Raw genomic sequence first — 18,748 nt, 5'->3', positions numbered from 1 at the left:
GAAGAGTTCTGCCTCGCTACCTGTCAAAAACAAAAGAACAGTTCTGTGCCCACCATTACAACTCACTGAGATCAGTTCTGGAGGTAATTACGGCCTGACTGCAATTGTCGGGGGGGGGGGGGGGGGGGTGGAACCACGCAGCAATTACTGCCAGTTATATCTGTGACTCATGTACTGGTTGTTGTTGAGGGCAGAAAAATGTCTCCATACCATTTCCGTTCTGTTTTAAAACCAATAATCCATGCCTTGCCTCCATATCTGGACAGCTTATTATTTTGTATTATGTTCTTGTATACTCTACAGTAAATAATTCTGCTGGATTCAACAGTCTAAATGAAATGCCAATTCATTACAACAGTGAAAAATGAAAGTGTAGAGCAAATTGTTCCCATTTCTATGAAAACGACGCAATGAAAGACACAGCAACCCTGTAACCATGCGTGAGTTGTGCATATGTTTGTGTGCCTGTGTGTGTGTGTATTTGTCTATACGTAGGGGAAAGTGCATGTGTTATGTGTGGGCGTGTGTGCATGTGTGAGTTTTAGAAGTCCACCCCCGCCATGGTTTAAGCAGCAGGCCTGGAAATCCTGTGGGCGGGGAACGTGCACTGACAGGACCCGCCACATCGCCGTAGCGACAGGCAAGACCTCAGCACCTTGTCACCCTTCCGAGTGACTGCTCTATATGCCATTTCCCCAGTCCCTGCCAAACAGGCTCCTCCTTCAATACAAGTAACACTGTCTGGAGCCGCTATAGGCTACTGGCATCACTGTCTGCACAAACTGTAGTAAGAGTAATCATGCTGTATGAAACCACACCTGTCCACATGGTAATTTCACGTCTGCAATGCAGCACTGGGTGTGGCAATCTTTTCACACCAGAGACCAAAGAACATGAGATGTCATCACAGAAAAAATGTCATTCAAAAAGGAAATCCACTTCTGAGATGGCTGTATTATGTGTGCCAGTAAAAGCACTTATTCCTACCATTTATGATTGAAGCTGTTATTTCACAGCTACAGTAGGGAATGAGTGCTGGTTAGGAGAGCAGTGGCATCCCACAGAGGAGAACCGGCCTAGTAAAGACAATGCAGATGCAGTGACTGCAGAATGTGCTGCTATGTCTCACAGCACACCTCATACTGCTGTGCTTTCATCACTCAGAGACAAGATATGGTCGGATGTAGACAGCTGTGTCCTGTCTCCACCAGCTTTCATGCAGCTTCATTTGATGCATTTTATTCTCTTTCCTTACCTTTGGCTCTGGCTCCCAGCATCCGCTAGGAGGATTACATTACATTACTGTCATTTATCAGAAGCCCTTACCCAGAAAAAAAATTCAAGTTTTATCCATTTGTACAGCTGGATGCTTACTGAGGCAGCTGTGGGTTAAGTTTGCCCAAGGGTACAACAGCAGTGCCCCAGTGGGGAATCGAACCAGAAACCTTTCGATTATGATCCCAGGTCCTTACCATTACACCACACTGCTGCCAAGAGCATCTACAGTTCCTGAAAAGGGAAACCTGTTTAGAAAGGCATTGCAGTGCAGAGCATCACGGTTGCATAACCAGGCCTGTGCTGCGTGGGAGCAGAAGCACTGTGGAGAGCAGCTAACTTCGCACACCATAGCAGACTGTTGGGCCCTGCCATGGGCAGGGTCACGAGGCTTCATAAGGGATGACAGGGGGCCTCCTGTGCGGAGTCATATGGCCTGCTCCTTCTTCACTTCCCCAAGAAGACTCTGTTCACCTGAGGGTTCTGCTGCTGCGATCCTGCACAGGAGGGCCTTGGAGGAGGAGTGCACAATGCTGGCTCATGCTAATGAGGCAGCACTCCAGCATTATGCAACCTGCCAGCACATCTTCAGTGGTCATGTCCAGAGTCCTCTGGCCCAAACACAACCTCCCCCCATGGGGTTCCTGCACACAGTGGCCTCCACATCTGCAGGCTCATTCTCCCCCAAACATACCCACCCCCCATCCTACCCAAGCCCCTCCAGTCGGTGAGGGACCATCTGCTCTTCAACTGCTGGGAGGTCCTTTAACATGGTGTTTGATCAAAGTAAAATTCTACACTTGTGTATTCCACCCCTCCCCCCCTAACTACACACACATACACATCTGTTAATGACTTACAGCCCAAGAGAAAACATGAACACCCATGGTGCTAATGATGTATTTTCAGCACACAAGCTGCTGATTCCTGAAATGAAATCCCAAGTGCAGCAAACAAACAGCAAGCAGTCAATCAAGGGTCAGGAAAAAGCTTCATCAGCTTCACCTGGTTTTTAAGGCTCACCCTGCCACCACCACCTCCTTATAGTAACGCTAATGTTAGGCCATGAGAATATTCCAGACAGCTACTTCATTAAAATACAAGTGCTTCATCAAAGGCAGGTGTGCAAACATCCTAAGATTTGAAAACTAGGAAGCAGGTTGAGAGGGAAAAGTGTGGTTGAAATGAGAGGGAATGATTCCACAACACAAGAGGATGGCTGCCACTCAGCCGGGAGGTGTGGTGGAGGTTCTAAGAGTCTGATCACCACTGCAGCAGGGTGGTCTTGCACAGCTCCAACAGGAGCAGTGAGCAGCCTCAGTAAACATCGAGTTCCTCAGCATGAGGGTTTGCAGTGATTCACTGTGCACTAGTTGCAGAGCACGAAAGACAGGTGACAAAGCCGGGCCTCCATCCAGGAGATCCGGGGGTAGCGGATGACAGACAGTTATCACTATACTGGCCTTCCATCCCGTCACACACTGGCATCTGACCACAAGAGCCACTGACTCCAGACTGGCTCATCCAACATAGAGTCATCAAGTCACAAGCCAAGGCCAGCACCTCATGGCACATCCTTGATGACAGATACAGACAATGCGGCAGTCAGGGTCCCGCACTGAACAAGTAGCCTGGCAGTATCTTCACCAATGGTTACCAACCGTGGGACCAACCAGATGTTCACCTGGATGATGTCATATTTAAATGATGAAGTCATATCCAAATAGCTACATGGTGCTAGCTGGCAGTGCAACTCTGTGGAAAAAATCTGGCAGTGAACTGTGGATTCTCTGTACCATTTACACTACCTACAGTTCTGTTCCTCCCACAGCCACTAAGCACAATCAGCAACATAAACAGTAAATCAGAGCTATATTGTTCTACATGTAGCCTAAATAGCAAAATGAATTAGATCTCTGTCTTGTGAGCCTGAAGAGATCACACACTAAACAATGGGTCTACACCTCATTTTTGAGGACAAAAGAAAAAAAAATCTGATCTCCAGTGGGAAATTCTGAAAGAGGGGAGCAATCAGCAGTTTCATAATTGCTTATGTAACCCCACCATATGCTGTCAGCAGTCAGGTACATAAGACAGAAATCACACATCTAACTGTATATTTCTCATTAAGCGTCAATCACACAAACAGCCCTGACTAATACCTGCAAACATTCCTGTGAAAAACTTCAGGTGACCTGGAGGGCAGTGAGCCTTCACTGAACAAGGACAGCTGATTTTTGGGCTTTCCTGTAACCCCTCATCTGTTAAACAGGCTTAATTTCAGTCACCGCAAACCCCATGAGGAAAAAAGACTTCAGAAGATGCCACTGGCTTCAACACAGAGGTTTAGATTCAGTCCTTGCACAGATTTAGTCTGGATAAAATAAACGCAATGTAGCACAACAGCTAAGACTCTCTGAATGCCATTCAGACTCAATCACACACACTGGCAATAAGATGGCTGCTCATCTCCCTGGCAAGGGAAGCGTCACCCACACTTCCAGCACTGTGCAATAGAACACACTTGGAAATCAGACACTGCCAAGCTAACCTCTACAAATCACACAGCAATGTGGAACATTACAGAATTCTTTAAGCACAATTATGCCATGAAATCTCCCAGAGATTCCTGGATGTGTTCCCTGAGGGAGCTGCTTTTGCGGTCAGTACACTAAACAAAGCATAAAATTCAGTTGAGGAATAAATGTCAACATAAATGATCACAGAGACATGTTATGATTTGTACCTAAACAAAGAGCAAAAGGTGTCCAGTCTTGTCATTTATTAACCACATCCAAACCCACAAAAGTAAATATTTATCAAGTGTTTCTGTAAATTTAGGATTGTATGTGTGTGCATATGTGTACTCTCTATGTGTGCGTGTGGCTGTTGGGGAGGGGTTGGTGGTCGTGGCTGGACAGAACAGCTCTTCTGTGTCACTGAAAGAGATGACCTTGTTGTCACTGTGCACAGAGCTCTCTTGCTGTGATTCAGCTGGGACACACAAGCACTATCCAGACACATTCATCCAGACGTCTTTGTTCCATTGGTGAAGGATCCTGTCAGCTAAAAGATAAAGTTAACAATTATCAGCTATCAGTATGTATGTATGAAAGATACAATGGGTGTCAAATTTTGTTCTCTAGTGGTCACTGGTTGCCTCACCCCAGAGACCTGAATCCACTGTGTTAGCATTCACAGGACTACCAGTACAGATATTTGTTTATGACCAGATATTCAGCTGCAGTGTTCCTTCCACCCTCTAGAAGGTTCTGGTTGGTAACAGGAGGTCCCAGTGCTGTCTCCGACAAGAAAAAGCAGCAGAACAAAGCTTGGGGATAGGTGTGAGCATATCAGCCAGAGTTTCCTCCTCTCACCTCTCCAAAACCACCCTGCAACTCTTAAGGCACCTATCCTCCAATGAGCACCCATGCCGATGTACTGCACTGTGACTCGTAGTGTGAAACACTGCAGTTGGCTGCATGTGAGTGTATTGGAGGACTGCATTAATCTCGCCTCAGGGCTTCTGAGCAAATGCAGTGGATGTCGTTATGAGATGAGCCTAATGTATAATTTATGATTCCAAAACAAAGCAAAGCAAAAAGGCAATGTATAAAACACAATATATAAAACAGCTACTGCTGACTGGATTTCGTTAAAAACAAAGAAGAGGAATTTTCTCTGTCCAGTTCTACAGCAAGTGCATGACGAGAAGTGGTCATTTGGCAGCAGGCTGAGCGGCCAAATGACTTTGCAGTCTTCTCTGAGATGTGGAGGAGCTGGTTGGGGCTGCACAGAGACGCCATGGGAGCGTAGCACTAGCTGACTCTCGCCTGGCTGCAGGCTTGCCACTCACGTTTGTCCTTCCAACACGAAACTCGGCCAGCTGGTCCAGGCATTCTCAGCAGCACACACTCCCAAACGTGACAAAAAAAAAAAAACAGATTCAAGTTGACCCCTTCTCTGAACAGGTGGACCATCTGAGGTCGACCAAATGTGACTGCTGCTATCAGCAGTATGTAAATAAAACCTGGTATTAGCAGCTCTGGCGTACAGCAGCCATTTCCTTTCGAAACATTATTCCAGCTGAAACTGTCAACCAGAAAGAGCTTTGGAAAGATGTTAATGTGCATACAAGGCCACCACAGATGGAGAGGACATCACGACCAAAATTAACCCTCATCAGCCAACACCTACCTCTGGGTCTCTGCTCCGGGGGTTTCAGAGTCAATCTCAGTACCGTTAAACACTCAGGTGTAACAAAAGCAACCATAAAAATAACTCATTGCTGTACTGATACCCGCCTTAATTGCTGAGTATAGACGGTGTACATCTAAACATTCCAGCCAGCTGAACAAGGTTAATATTGGTGCATACAGTTTGAGCACATATTCAATGCTTGGCTGGGGTCTTTGCCAAGTTTTTGACGTATTATAGTTTCAAACCCCTCAACACATCTTAAGTTATAAAGTGTGAAGCCGAAGCAGTTAAATCATTGTTCACATATGCAGTGCTCCTACTGAAAAACCCGGTGCAGATGATAGCATAACTCCAAACAATTACATTTGCTCTTCCTCTACAGCTCTCAGTCCTACCCTCTTCCCACTGCAGAGCTGAAACCAGGCTAGCACAAGCAGGAGAGAGCTTTTCCACTGTGCTACCAGAATGACTCCAGTTTCCTCATCAGAGCAGTGTTGAAAATCTCCACCCTTTTCTTCTAAAAAACACACTGCTTCAGTTCAAAACCCAGAATACATTCCAGCAGGGCTCCATGTTAATCAATGAACAGGACTAAACTAGGGATGCCACCTCTCCATGGTCTGCTCTCTTACTGAATTTCTAATACCATACTCTTTTATGACTACTGGAACATATGAGGGCATCATGGCTGTACCATTATTCCTACAGAAAAACTGCCCATGCAACAGACAGTAAGAAAGTAATTGATGGAAACTGCCAATTTCAGTGCAACTTCAAATCATGAGCCCAGATGTTGTCAGAAATGCCTTACGACAGACCGCAGGAGGCAGGTGCACTGTTCCATTTGCTCTGATAACTGAAGTTTCCTTTCCATAGGTGACGCTGATGCTGAAAAGTTCCAATCCATCTGGAGCCACAGAGCACCGTGCATTGTGAGCTGGAGGCCATGGAGTGCTTTCCATTTGTTATTTCTTGATTGTTTAACTTCTTGGGCAGATTTGCAGCACATGCCAAGAATACCACATTTTCAGGCATGACTCTCTGACCCTTCATGCACTCACACAAACAATCCGGTAGGAGGGCCTGGTGTTCTTCAGTGAGGAGCCACAACTCCTCCGCCTTTCACTGAATGCCCATTCAGACTGAAGAAAGGCTTCTGAAACAGACATCCCCATGTGCTCTCTCTGCCTTCCTGCTCGCAGTCTGTCAACTTATTCAATAAGTGAGGATGACAATAGTAAATTTTGCAACTCAACATATTAAACATCTCAGTAAAGGCAATAACAGAAAGATGTCATGGCATAATCAGCTACAGAAAAGGTCACAGACAAAAATCTTGAAAAGGCGATTCTCTTTCATGTTCCTCTAGATAGGCCTGTTTGATTTCAGCCAATTGCCTGATTTCAGGAAGCTCTAAGCACATCTGAACATATATGGGGGATTCTCACTCTGTATCTCAGGATGCATCATCCTTTGTGCACCTGTGCAGTACCGTGGCAACCAGAGTCAGCACTTACTGGGTCATGGTGAACCACAGATCTGAGGTCCGAATCCTTCCTACAGCCTGCATCAAACAGACTGAGGTCTCAGACAATCAACAGTGAATGCTTTAAGATGCAATAAATGCAACCTATTTGATTACATCAGACAAAATCAATCCTCTGTTGCCTTTAAATGATGCATTCTGACTCACCCCAGTTGAAAGTAGAGCTAAAATCAGAACAGGAGAGAAATTATAATGTGCAACTTGCCTGCAATCATTAAGAAACCCTTGATCCCTGACTGAGGCTGTTAGCATTTGGTGAGGGGCGGACTCATGTCTGAAATTTCACTGAAAAGTGATTTTCTGCCTAGCGCTTGCATAAATTTGCGGCTGTGGCTCGATCTGAGATTTTACCCAAAATGGAACCTGGAAGACAGGCCTGTAATTACCAAGTGCCGCTGGGGTCGAGAAAGAACTTTTATAAATCACAACTGTGCGAGAGCCACTAATTCAAGCTGTTAGAGAGAAATCAGCTCCCTTTTCATCAGCTACCATGGAACATTGTCCGCAGCATCACTTCACTGCCTTCCTTTCATGTATGAACCGACAAGGGTGCTTTCAGGAGGTCCACCAGAACACAGGCAGACGGAAAGAGACATTTTGACTTCACTGTGGCTGCAGTGAGCCTCATGGCTGAGAAGTTCCAGCATTTTTCTTCTTTGCAGAGGTGAAAAGCGGTGACTGGTCTGAGCATGTCTCTCAGTGGCTGAGAAGCTGGCAGCAAAAAGACACAGACCATTAAGTAGATCTTTGTGTTGGCAGATCTGTGATTCCTTTCTCGGAAGTGCATAACCAGCCATCCGCCGACAATTCCTTCATTCCAGTGGCAATGAATTTAAGTTCAAATAATTCATCATAAGATTAAAAAAAAGACAGTCTCGTTGAGACTAAGCTAGCAGCAAAATGAAATCAAAATTGATAAAGTAGAGGCATTCACTCACTTACAAATAGCGTTGCTACCTCAACTTATTTCATGATGCTTTCAAATTAGACTTTATAAGTGGAATCTACACAAAATTGACATTTTTTAATGCATAAATATACATAAGATTAACAGAGCAAAAGATTGTTCTCACTTGCACAAGAAATCAGCTCCTTTGTTTCTGCACTCCTAAATCAGCTCTCGTGCAAACGATCCATTTGAAAGGTCACAAAATCAGCAAACTCATTTCCACCTGTGTGCATTCAAAGTAGTGTTACCTGTAGACACATTCCCTCTGTTATAAGAAGCACTTTCCAACTTCAATACAGTGCTTCAACAAAGCAAGCATGAAGACAAAGGGGCTGGAAAAAGCAGTCAGGACTAAAGAAGTGGAGAGGCACAGAGCAGCAGAATGATACAAAGCGTCTTCCAAGGCACTGTGCTTACTTCATTATTAAGGAGTGGAAGATACCGTCTACACACTTCCCAGAGCAGTTCACCCTCCTCACCTGTCCTAAATGGGGCCTCTTGGCAAGAAGGACACCGATTCAGGATGTTGCTCTGACAACAGCAATAAACCTGAAAGATCTGCAAAGCTGTGTCTGAGCGTTCACACATCAACAATGAGATGGTCCATTCACAAAACTGGCATGTACAGATGGGTGGCAGAAGAGAAGCCATTACTGAAAAAGATACATCTTACAGCACCTGTAGAGCAGGCTTGTGCCGCTTCCAAAATTTTGGCACTGAAATACCAACAGCAAGAACAATGCTGTTGGTATTTGTATTAGTATTTTTCTCTGCCTTACCCGGGATGTCAAGTCTTGCGAATCATAATTACTACTTTCACAGTAAAAGTGCAAATAAATCACACTCCAACTGTTTTGATGCATTTACTCTTAGTAAAACATTTCAAAAGTAGCCTTAATAGAGATATAATAAATTTATTAGGCTAAATGCTGCTGTCATTCATTTAGCTGAACAGGCAGTTAAACTCACAGAAACCAAATTAAAATACAGAAACCAAAAGAAAAACTACTAAGGTGGTCTTGCTTGGTTTACTCATGTTCCTGGCATGTAACACCTACATATAAGATTCTTGCAGACTGAGCCAATCAAGAGCCCAGTGAAAATTTTGTACATTTGTATATTTGGTAAAATGTTCAGAAAACATACAGTGTTGAGTTTGGGTGGTAGAACTACACTCACTACATTGATTATTTGAGCCAATCACTGATGTAACATTTTGCATTTTATTATTTTATGATTAATATTATTCTTATTAACACAACCATAGCCCCAGATTATTAGAACTACATAATCTGGTTTGATACATTTCAAGGCTGCACAGCTCATATGCACCTAACTAAACACAGATAACCCTGTCTCAAATTGTGTAGCATTCACTAGACCAATGCTGAAGTACCTGCATTCTCTCAACTATGCAGCAAACAAACATCAGTTGGACTGGACATGAGACGGACTTCGTTCTGCCAGCTCCCTAATAAAAAGTCCGGCTCATGTCGGAGTGAGTCCATAGCCGTTTTCACATATGAACTCCGGACAATGTGCACAGAACCAGGTCTGGACATTGTCCAGAGTTGCCCTTTCACACATGTAGCACACAACAGGTGATTGTCCATGTCAGACATGTTCTCACCTACTGGAAATACTCTGTTCATTTTAGGCTAGGGGTGGCGCCTGGGTAGAGCGTGCAGGAGGCAGGTAATGACGCAAAAAGTACGCTGCAGAAATTGCAGTGGCTGTATTCGAAACTGCCTACTGCAGGTTTTGTACAGTGTACTACACAATTATATACTGTATACTGCATGCTATTTTTCAGTGTAGTACCCAGTATGTAACCATTAATGATTACATTTGTAGTATGTTACATTGTCGTGTGAAATCATTGCGATTTTAGAAACGTTCATTTAAATTGTTATTGTAAATTGTCCAGATTTCCTCGTGGTATTTTCCAGTTAGACGCCACTTGCATTCTCACGAGTGAAAGGTATTCATGAGTTCACGGATCGAATCATTTTTCGGATCAGCAAATAAAAGGGAGACAAATATAACTTTGCTTTCCATTTATTACTTAAAGAACACTTAAAGCAAGGAACTTTTGCCCATGGTCTTAAATGAAAACAACATTCAAGATGTCCAATGTTTAAATAAAATCTTAAAATATTCAATACTCAATTGTTAAGCGCTTGTTCTGCTGTTCTTAGGCTGTGTCCAAAATTTGAACAGATGAAGCTGGGTGCTAGTGCTTTCATGATAGCTAGATGGCTAGCAGTATTATCTAGCTAGCAAGTTAACGTCAGTTGCAACTAGCTAGTCACTTAGCTAGCTAGCTGGCACAGTTAGACACAAAGATGTTCATACAAATGTTCAAATAAACTTGCAAACATAAAACTATATCCAGAAAATTATTAATTTATTGTATGACTGCTGGTTTTTAAAATGGCACTTGTATCTTTTCACTGAAAATCCGAGATTTAGGGAATTATTACTTTAAAAAGCAACAGCGGCAGTAAAACTGTATTTCACACTATTATGGTAAAACTCAATTAAAACTGCAATTAATCTGCTGTTCACATGCGTGCCGAACCGGGGGTGGGGGGATCCATACGGATCACGGATCAACTACGGTCTCTTACACCATTATTAATTATACATTTATTATAACAGGAAGGTAAGTTTTTGTTGTTCGCTATGTAATGTTAGGTCACCAGTTCACCTATCTCACTATACCTATCACTATTAGCTACAGCTTAGCTAGCTACTAACCAGGTAATAAACTACTAACCAACATTATTAATCATCGTAAGAGACAGGTTTTGGCAGTATAGCTATAGCTAACTATCTCTTTAACAATCGTTGGACTCAAAATAACATGTATTTGGACATATCCGCAATATAAATGAAAGAGTGGAAAGCAACATACAGGCAAGCAGAAAAGAGTACGAAGCAGATGTTTGTATTCTTTCGGTTTCGCGCCAGTCGCATGATAGAAACATCATCAACACGCCCATGCGCTCGCTGTGGATTCTCCGTAAAATTACCTGCTCTATTCACACGTGGACTCAATCCAACATTAGACGGACTTTGTACTAGGGAGCTGACAGAGTGATGTCCGTCTCATGTCCGGTCCGACTGATTTGGACATTTGCGTTCTCACATACAGCTCCTCCGGGTAATGGCTAGATAAGTTCTGGCTTTCAGTGCATGTCTGAAAGGGGCTTCTGTCCATTTTGCAAATGGTAGTGTTGTTTGCAAGTTCACTAGCGTGCCAGATAACAAGAGGAAAAAGATTTCATACTATGGCATTGAAAGGATTACCTGATTACAAAGACATTTATTGTATTGCTAATGCTAGAACCACACCAAAGTAACGTTGAATTATTTGAGTAATACTTATCAGTGCTCTGAAACTAAACAGATAGTACCAAGTAAGGTTAACCTAATTAGAAACAGTACTTGACAATCAAAGCAATGAAATATAGTTATGTACATAGGAAGGGGATAGAAAGCAAGAAACATATTTTGTTGCGACAGTTAAATTTGCATAAACATTGGCTAGCAACACAAAGCAAGCAACATAACTTTGACTCTTTATAAAACAATGCAATCAACACAATGGAAATCCTGAACTCCTCAGGATTGCAAAAAACTGGAAAAACCAGAAGCCATGTTTTATGGTGCAAGCTACTTAGGCCTAGTATATGCTTGGAGAGATTAGACACAAACATCCATTTTCAATGACAAGTGTGTACACAAACAAGTGAACATACGTATGAAAGTGTGTTTTCAGGAAAAAAAAAAGGTTTCTCAGTTTTTCAGGAGCTGCCACAGCTCAGGGGCTTTCCATTCTGGAACATTCATAATTCAGATGCACATTTTGGGGGCATGTTTAAAACATTTATGTTATTGTAATGACAACATTCATATTTCGAGATAAAACCCATACTTGTGATTGTTCGAATATTCAGGTTAATACTGGGCAGAGCATTTGGTAGGTGTAGCCCCAGCTTTCTCTGATCCGCAGGACTGAGGCAAGTGGGCTGCCTTGGATAATGTGAGCATGTCACACAGCACCAAGGAGAGGGACCCTATTAAAATCAGACAGGGTCCTCTAGCTAACATCAGCAGGTAGATGCTGATGACTTAGACACACTGAAATACTGCTGGAAACATACTTCCAGATGTCATAGCTATTTCATATGTGTTTGTTTCCTGGTCTGGTTCCTCCCAAGGAGCCATCTTGTGACAGTAAGTGCAGCATAAAGGACACAGCACTATGTTTATAACGTTTCCCCTGAAGGAGCCTGTTCACACCATACTGCTGTGGCTGTAATGACACAGGGCTCCTGACACTCTTTCCAGTCCACCTTATTCCACTTCACACTTCACTGTCAGAGCAGGCTACAGGATTCAATGAAACAGAACAGTAATCTTCAGGTTGGTCTAGCAACCACAAACCTGTTAAATTCATTAAACTTCATGGCTATTTCCTTGGATAATTATTTGATTTTCCATCTGTTAATGTTTACATGATTAGTTTGTTGTTTTTAATCATCATTTCTAGTGTTTATCCAAGTATCCATTGCTGTTGAGCTCTTGGTCATCACAGTTATTTTCATTTCAGGCTTATCAACCTGTTACAAGATCTATATTCCCATTTGTCCAAATCAGAGCAAACATTAGTCTAAGAAAGAGCTGGAGGTTCTGTGCAATAAAACTTGAATAGGGTTATCAAGTGATTAGCAGTTGTTTACATCATAAAAGGCCATTTCAGTTAAGTTTTAAAAAACACAATCTGGGAAAGAAATAAGACAAAGGCACCACTATTCTTACTGAGCAGAATTTAAGGGAAATAATTGACTGGCTGATGATATCTCATCATTTTTCAGTCCTCAATGTCCTTCTCTCAGACAAAATGCAAGAATTAATACACACAGGGCCACATGTATCAACGGTGCATACACACTAAAATCATGCTTTTCTACACATAAAACAGTATTTATGAAAAGATACTTCCAGCGAAAACATGCGTACCTCTGCCATGGTCTCGAGGTGGCGTACGCATAAAATTTGTAATTTGCAGATTGGCAACACCAAGAGGAACTAACGGTGATGCAAGTAAAGGGGTCTTGTGTCAATCGTTGATGAGTGTTATTGCGCCCCGTCCTGGTGCCAGGATGAAGTGACTGAAGGGGCAGTTAAAAATGGCGAGGGGACAAATCTTTTTATATAGTAAAACAGTAGATTATCATCCTGCTATGCCTATTTCTGCATTTTTTTCATCCTGCGGGTGGCAATATAGTGGCATTTTGACTAGAGGTGAACTATTCCCTACTTTACCTTTTCCATGTGTTTGTGCCTCATGGCCATAATATGAAATAGGAATAGTTGGGGCAGATTGCCAGGCCACCACCTAAAATTGGTCTGGTGGTAGGTTTAATGAAATTCATTGATTTAACCATGCAATAGCCTCTGAAAAGCTAAATAACAACAAGACTACTGTTTCAAAATCAAATAATACATTTATTTCACAGCAGTAGTGAAGCCAGTATTAAACCTGAGTGTCCCTGCACAATTTAGGGAATCAGAGCACTCGGAGCGCAGGTCTACAAGACGCAAAATAGAATTTATGAACGATTCTAACCACTGAGATATGGCTGCTAAAATCAACAAAATAATAGCCAACAGTGTCAGGGTCATTAAGAAGAAAAAAAAAAAGATCAGATCGTTTTGTCTGTCTTTCTGCTCATGCCATGCAGCTCTCTCACTCTCTCACTCTCTTTGACCGAAACTTCACTTCTGTGTCGTTTCAATTAAAGGCGTGTCTCAGTCCATAAAAGAACAATTATGGGAGTGGATGTTAAGCGCGTTCATGTGCACATAGTCTCACACTGACTCGACTTATGCTCAGATTTATGAAGACAGTCAGGTGTATGTGGTGTTTGATAACTCGGACGAAAAACCTCCGTACACAAATCATGGGATTCTGCGTACACATGTTCCTACTGCAAGTTCTACACAAAGATTGATACATATGGCCCCCAATCTCTCACCCCGTCATTGGTAGGGTTGTGTTTAGGCCTGTACATTCAATCCCCTGCAAAAACCACTTACATAGCACTAAGTTTTTGTTGTTTAGCTCTGCAAAACAAAGAATATACCATCCAGCATATCAACATAAACTCAAAACATTGACAAAATGTATTTTTACTGAGGATTGTCTTTTGCTACTGAACTTTGATAAATACACCGCACACCTTCCACCCTCCGCTGTTGTTCTACATTGGCGAGACCCAGCCTAGCTCCTGTGGAGACACCAGAGAAGTGCTGTGCAGGCCCACCATGCTCTTTCATCACAGCAACACTGCATACCTCACAGAGGCCTTTTGTTCATCTGAAACTGTAAACTAATATTCTTGGCAACAACCTCATGAGAAACGCAGTGTGTCGCACAGGGCTTTTATCACAGGAGAGTGAACAGCAGAGTACAGCAGGAGTAGGAAGTGTTATACAGCAGCAAATCTGGAAATGGAATTAGGAGAGACATAAATGGTGCTGAAAGGTCCTTTCACCGGCCTCCTCAGCACCTTGGCCTCCTCCTAGCCATGCCAAATATCTCCTGCCCTACTTGCAGTCCTGACCAATGGGTTTATGTAACAAAGTGCAAATCTATGCATCTTAGGTGGTGAGTCATTCAGTTTTATGCCTGAATTAAAACCTGCTTCTGCCCCAACCCAGGGTGGTAGAGGCATGAAAACCCTCTAGTGTGGCAATGACAGCATATGTACTACCAGACACTTTCTGCTCTGCATGTAAAACTGCACACAACTGACCAATAAAATTCACACACAGTACTGACACATTAAAAACTTCTGATTAAAAACCTGCACAAAATGCGCATCGCTGAAAACGCACACAGCTGATCATTGAAAACCACACTCAGCTGGTCATTAAAAACCCCACAAAGCTGATCGTTTAAAAAAAAAAAAAAAACCACACACACACAGACACAAAAAGCACTGATTGTTTCTAGTCAAGCATGAGTGACTAGTCTAACCCCACATCCACTTCATGCTGGAACACCTATACAATTTGCAGCCACTCTCCTTTTGAAAAGCACTTGTTAAGCCTTCAACTGTCAGTCACCGGCCCAGGCGCTCTCCCCCTCCTTTTTCTTTCTGCATGTGTTGCGCAACGAGTGTGCCACCACCTACACACTGCCTCTCAATAAGCTACTTAACACTGCAATGCTCCGCTGCCAATGCGACGCATCCTTGGCATTCTGTGGCAGTGGGCTGATGCAATCCTCGCCTGCCAATGTGTCTGATTAGATGTAGCCAGAGAGGAAACATGCCCCGCTTTAATTCCTGTCGGTTGGTACCGGACTTATCTAGTGATAAGGGGATGCATGTTGCATTTTTACGAGGGATCCCGGTTAGTCTTCACTTGTTGGGCTAATGAGTAAATCTCCCACGCGAACCCAAGCCTACTTGATACGGTCCCACAGGCAGGCCTCCAACGGCTCAAGAGGTATGCCATTAGTAGGGGGCTCTGCCAGCAACAATGCGTCTGGTCAAAGTAATTAGCTGATGAGCCCCTGGGCAACTGCATAAACTAAGCTGGGTGAGGAGGACCACCACAGTGAGTGTGGCTTTGCCATCCCCTGCTTTGGGACCTGCTGATGGGGGGATTTTTCAGAGGTTACTTGGTCCAGAAGGAAAATGGCTGGGGTGTGAGAGAAGGCACATCAGTGGACTCGAACACTTCCTGCTGGAGCCCAGCAAAACACACTCCACCCATTAGCTGCTGACCTCACAGCTCGCAGCTCAGTCACTGACCCACGAGGGCATCTTGTCACAAAGGGCCCGATCCTCACTCTTCATCTCTACTGCCTGCTACGTGCTCCAAGCACACACCACCCACACACCACAGCACTGTGGAGCGCGGTGATGTAACTGACCCAAAATGAACAGGGGAGAGCTCCACGGTAGACATCTTACCGGGCATCTCTGCTTGCCATCTGATGCCTCCACAAAAAATATCTGGTACACCAAGACACCTCATTCATCACAATGTTACCTTTCAGTGCCATTACATTACAGTTGCTCAGCAGTCACTCTTATCCAGAGTGACTTACATAGTTATTATATATTATACATTTATAAAGCTGGATATTTACAGACAGAATTGGGGTAAAGTGCTTAGCCAAAAATTCTCCTCCAGGGAATCATACTGGTAACTTTTGTCTTACAAGTGGTGCTCTTCAACAATGGACCACATTGCTGCCCTTTTACACGTTTAGGTTGCACTGTCTTCACAGAACTGGGAGTGTGCCCGTAGACAGCAGGTGTAAGCTGTGGGGGCAGTGGGCAATTATATTAGCATGGTAGAAATAATAAGGTACAGAACAAAACCTAATTAGCTGATCTCATCCTGTGTTTACTGTTGCAAAGGCCAAAAGACATCGTGTTCGTTTTCATATTCTATTACCAGCTCAGTCACCCTATAACACAACCATCATTACAAACCATTAATGATGGTTGTTTAATTGTGACCTGAAACGAGATAAAAGTACAACGGGCAAAAAGTATAATACCAGCACCACCAAAAATAAGTATCTCTATCTAGTAAGAATTCTAAACTTCTGCACAGAATAAATGATTTTACATGTTACCCGATGTCGATCTGTGACGCGTAGGCTAAAATAAACGAAATTCCAAATGTATTGGAATGTGTGGAATCACCCAATTTGAACAATACAGTAGAACAAAACAATACGTTCTCAGCGATATTTTCAGCGATATTCCATATTATTCAAACCCACTTGCAATAGTACTTCACTATGTGGGCCATTTTTGTTCAAAGTAACTTGCAAGACAGACCTATATCACTTTAATTCAAATTAAATGTTCATGAAACTAAGAAACTACACACAAGTCCCAATGATCCATTAATTTTTACTATATAATAAAACCCAGCAATTAGCATTCCCTAAATCCAGTCCCAAGTAAGGTGGTTTGCATATGTTACCCCGGGCTTGGGCTATGGACCATTGAACACTAATTATTTAGCCCCGAGCTACTTCTCACACATACCAGTTTGCTTTGATACACGTAAAATAATGTGGAGCAAGGTAGATCCAGACTACATACGTATGATGTTTGCCTGTATCACGTCGCGGGAGATAGCCAATACTCAATCTGGCTGGCCGGTAACCATAAACTAGCGAGTCTGTGTTTAGCTACCTTTCAGCGTTCCCTTCTCTTTGAATCTTTCCCAATATTAGGTAGAGTATAGAGCTGTCACTTATTTCATACTATAATAAACAATTAAAGTTGCTACCGGTGGGTGATTAACACCGAATTCGAACCAATCCGTTTCCATCTCATGTCCACGGAAACGAAATATTGCACATATTGACCACCGTCCACTAAAAACGACCCCTCTCCTAGACATTGCAAACAGACCTCGTTTTCAACTCACCTTTGGCTCCCTCGGGGGTTTTGGATGTAATAGCTGGACGGCTACGGAATTCCAATCGCCCCCTCCTTCAATCACAAATTTCCAGCAGCGTGAAAACACAGGCGAAGATTTCAAGCATTCAGGCTTTTCTCCACGCACTCTCAAATTGCCCCTGCACTCCGACGGCAGCTCGTCCCTCTCCGTTTCTCTTTTGCAATAATTGTAACTTGGAAGTTCATACAAAGTTGCAGCTCCGCCTCGCTCTGCAGCCGCTGGAGGGATGAGGTCACCGTAATCCAGTTTCCACCCTCTCGAATCTCGCGAGAAGGACGGAGTCAATGGAATTGGGAAACGCGAGATCAATATGAAACGAAGCAGGGATAAATACCTACACGGGGATATAACCCCTGCGCTACGTTGCTCTGGCAACAGAGAGATTGCAACGCTGCAGTTAGTATGCAACAGGTGTTTTAGCAATGCGATGTGCATTCGACATGAGAAGGCAGACAAATTTCGGACGGACAGAGTTAGTGAAGAGAAAAACTGCATCTTTAGCCTCATCTTTCACCGATACTTACTTCTGCACTATTTATAATAATATGGAATTCATACATGCATTCCCTTGATTCCTTTAATTACCCCATAGGCTTCTGCCGTTTGATTAACTTGGCAAATTAATAAACTGTGTAGAAAATCTGTTTTTTTTTCTCCATCCTTAGCAATAATACAGAGACACAGGGCTATATTAATGACCAAAACTTTTATTTTGTTAATTAATAAAACGGATTCGCATATCGCAAACAGATAATATCGCACATGTTGAAGCAAATTAAAAATAAGTTGAACGTCGGTCGACTCCACCGTGCTGGTGAGCGGCGCATCAATGCAAATCTAGATTTAAATTCAGACAATCAATTTAAAATGCACTCTTTTTTTCTAGACAAAAAAGACTCGCTTCAGTATATGCTCTTCTTGCACACCAATCAGACGTTTAACTATATTACAGACATTTGAGGGCGGGGTATTTGTCTATCTGAAAATACTCAGGTGCCTCCATCCACTGGTAAATCTACGGTGTGCACGCAACATGGTGGTAAAACTATGGTTTGCATATCATTTGCTAGCTCAAGGCTAACAGAGCTGGTCAGAGGCTTGCAGAGGCCGGTCCCTTGAGTATTATAGTGTGTAGAGAAAATTGAGAGCTTGGAGCACATAAGGAGCTCCCACTGTCACAGCAGATGCCCCACGAAGGGCTGAAGTCATAAATTATATTACAGCATTCTCGTGTTGCCGCGTTAATCTGCTCCGACTCCGTAGATACT

General features: G+C 43.1%; 1 protein-coding gene across 4 annotated transcripts in view; it reads right to left on the bottom strand.

The window, feature by feature from the left end:
* The window catches only part of LOC118792089 (signal-induced proliferation-associated 1-like protein 1), an 83,276-nt gene extending 65,600 nt beyond the window's left edge, over positions 1–17,676 (bottom strand). For all 4 annotated transcript variants that reach the window (XM_036549795.1, XM_036549798.1, XM_036549799.1 and 1 more), the window contains exon 1: positions 17,448–17,676. The gene's annotated coding sequence lies outside the window, so the exon portion shown is untranslated. The remainder of the gene's footprint in view (positions 1–17,447) is intronic.
* Between the last annotated feature and the right edge of the window lie 1,072 nt (positions 17,677–18,748).

Source organism: Megalops cyprinoides, chromosome 17, assembly GCF_013368585.1.
Source record: "Megalops cyprinoides isolate fMegCyp1 chromosome 17, fMegCyp1.pri, whole genome shotgun sequence".
NCBI lineage: Eukaryota > Metazoa > Chordata > Actinopteri > Elopiformes > Megalopidae > Megalops > Megalops cyprinoides.
This window is presented reverse-complemented; position numbering and strand designations above follow the sequence as displayed.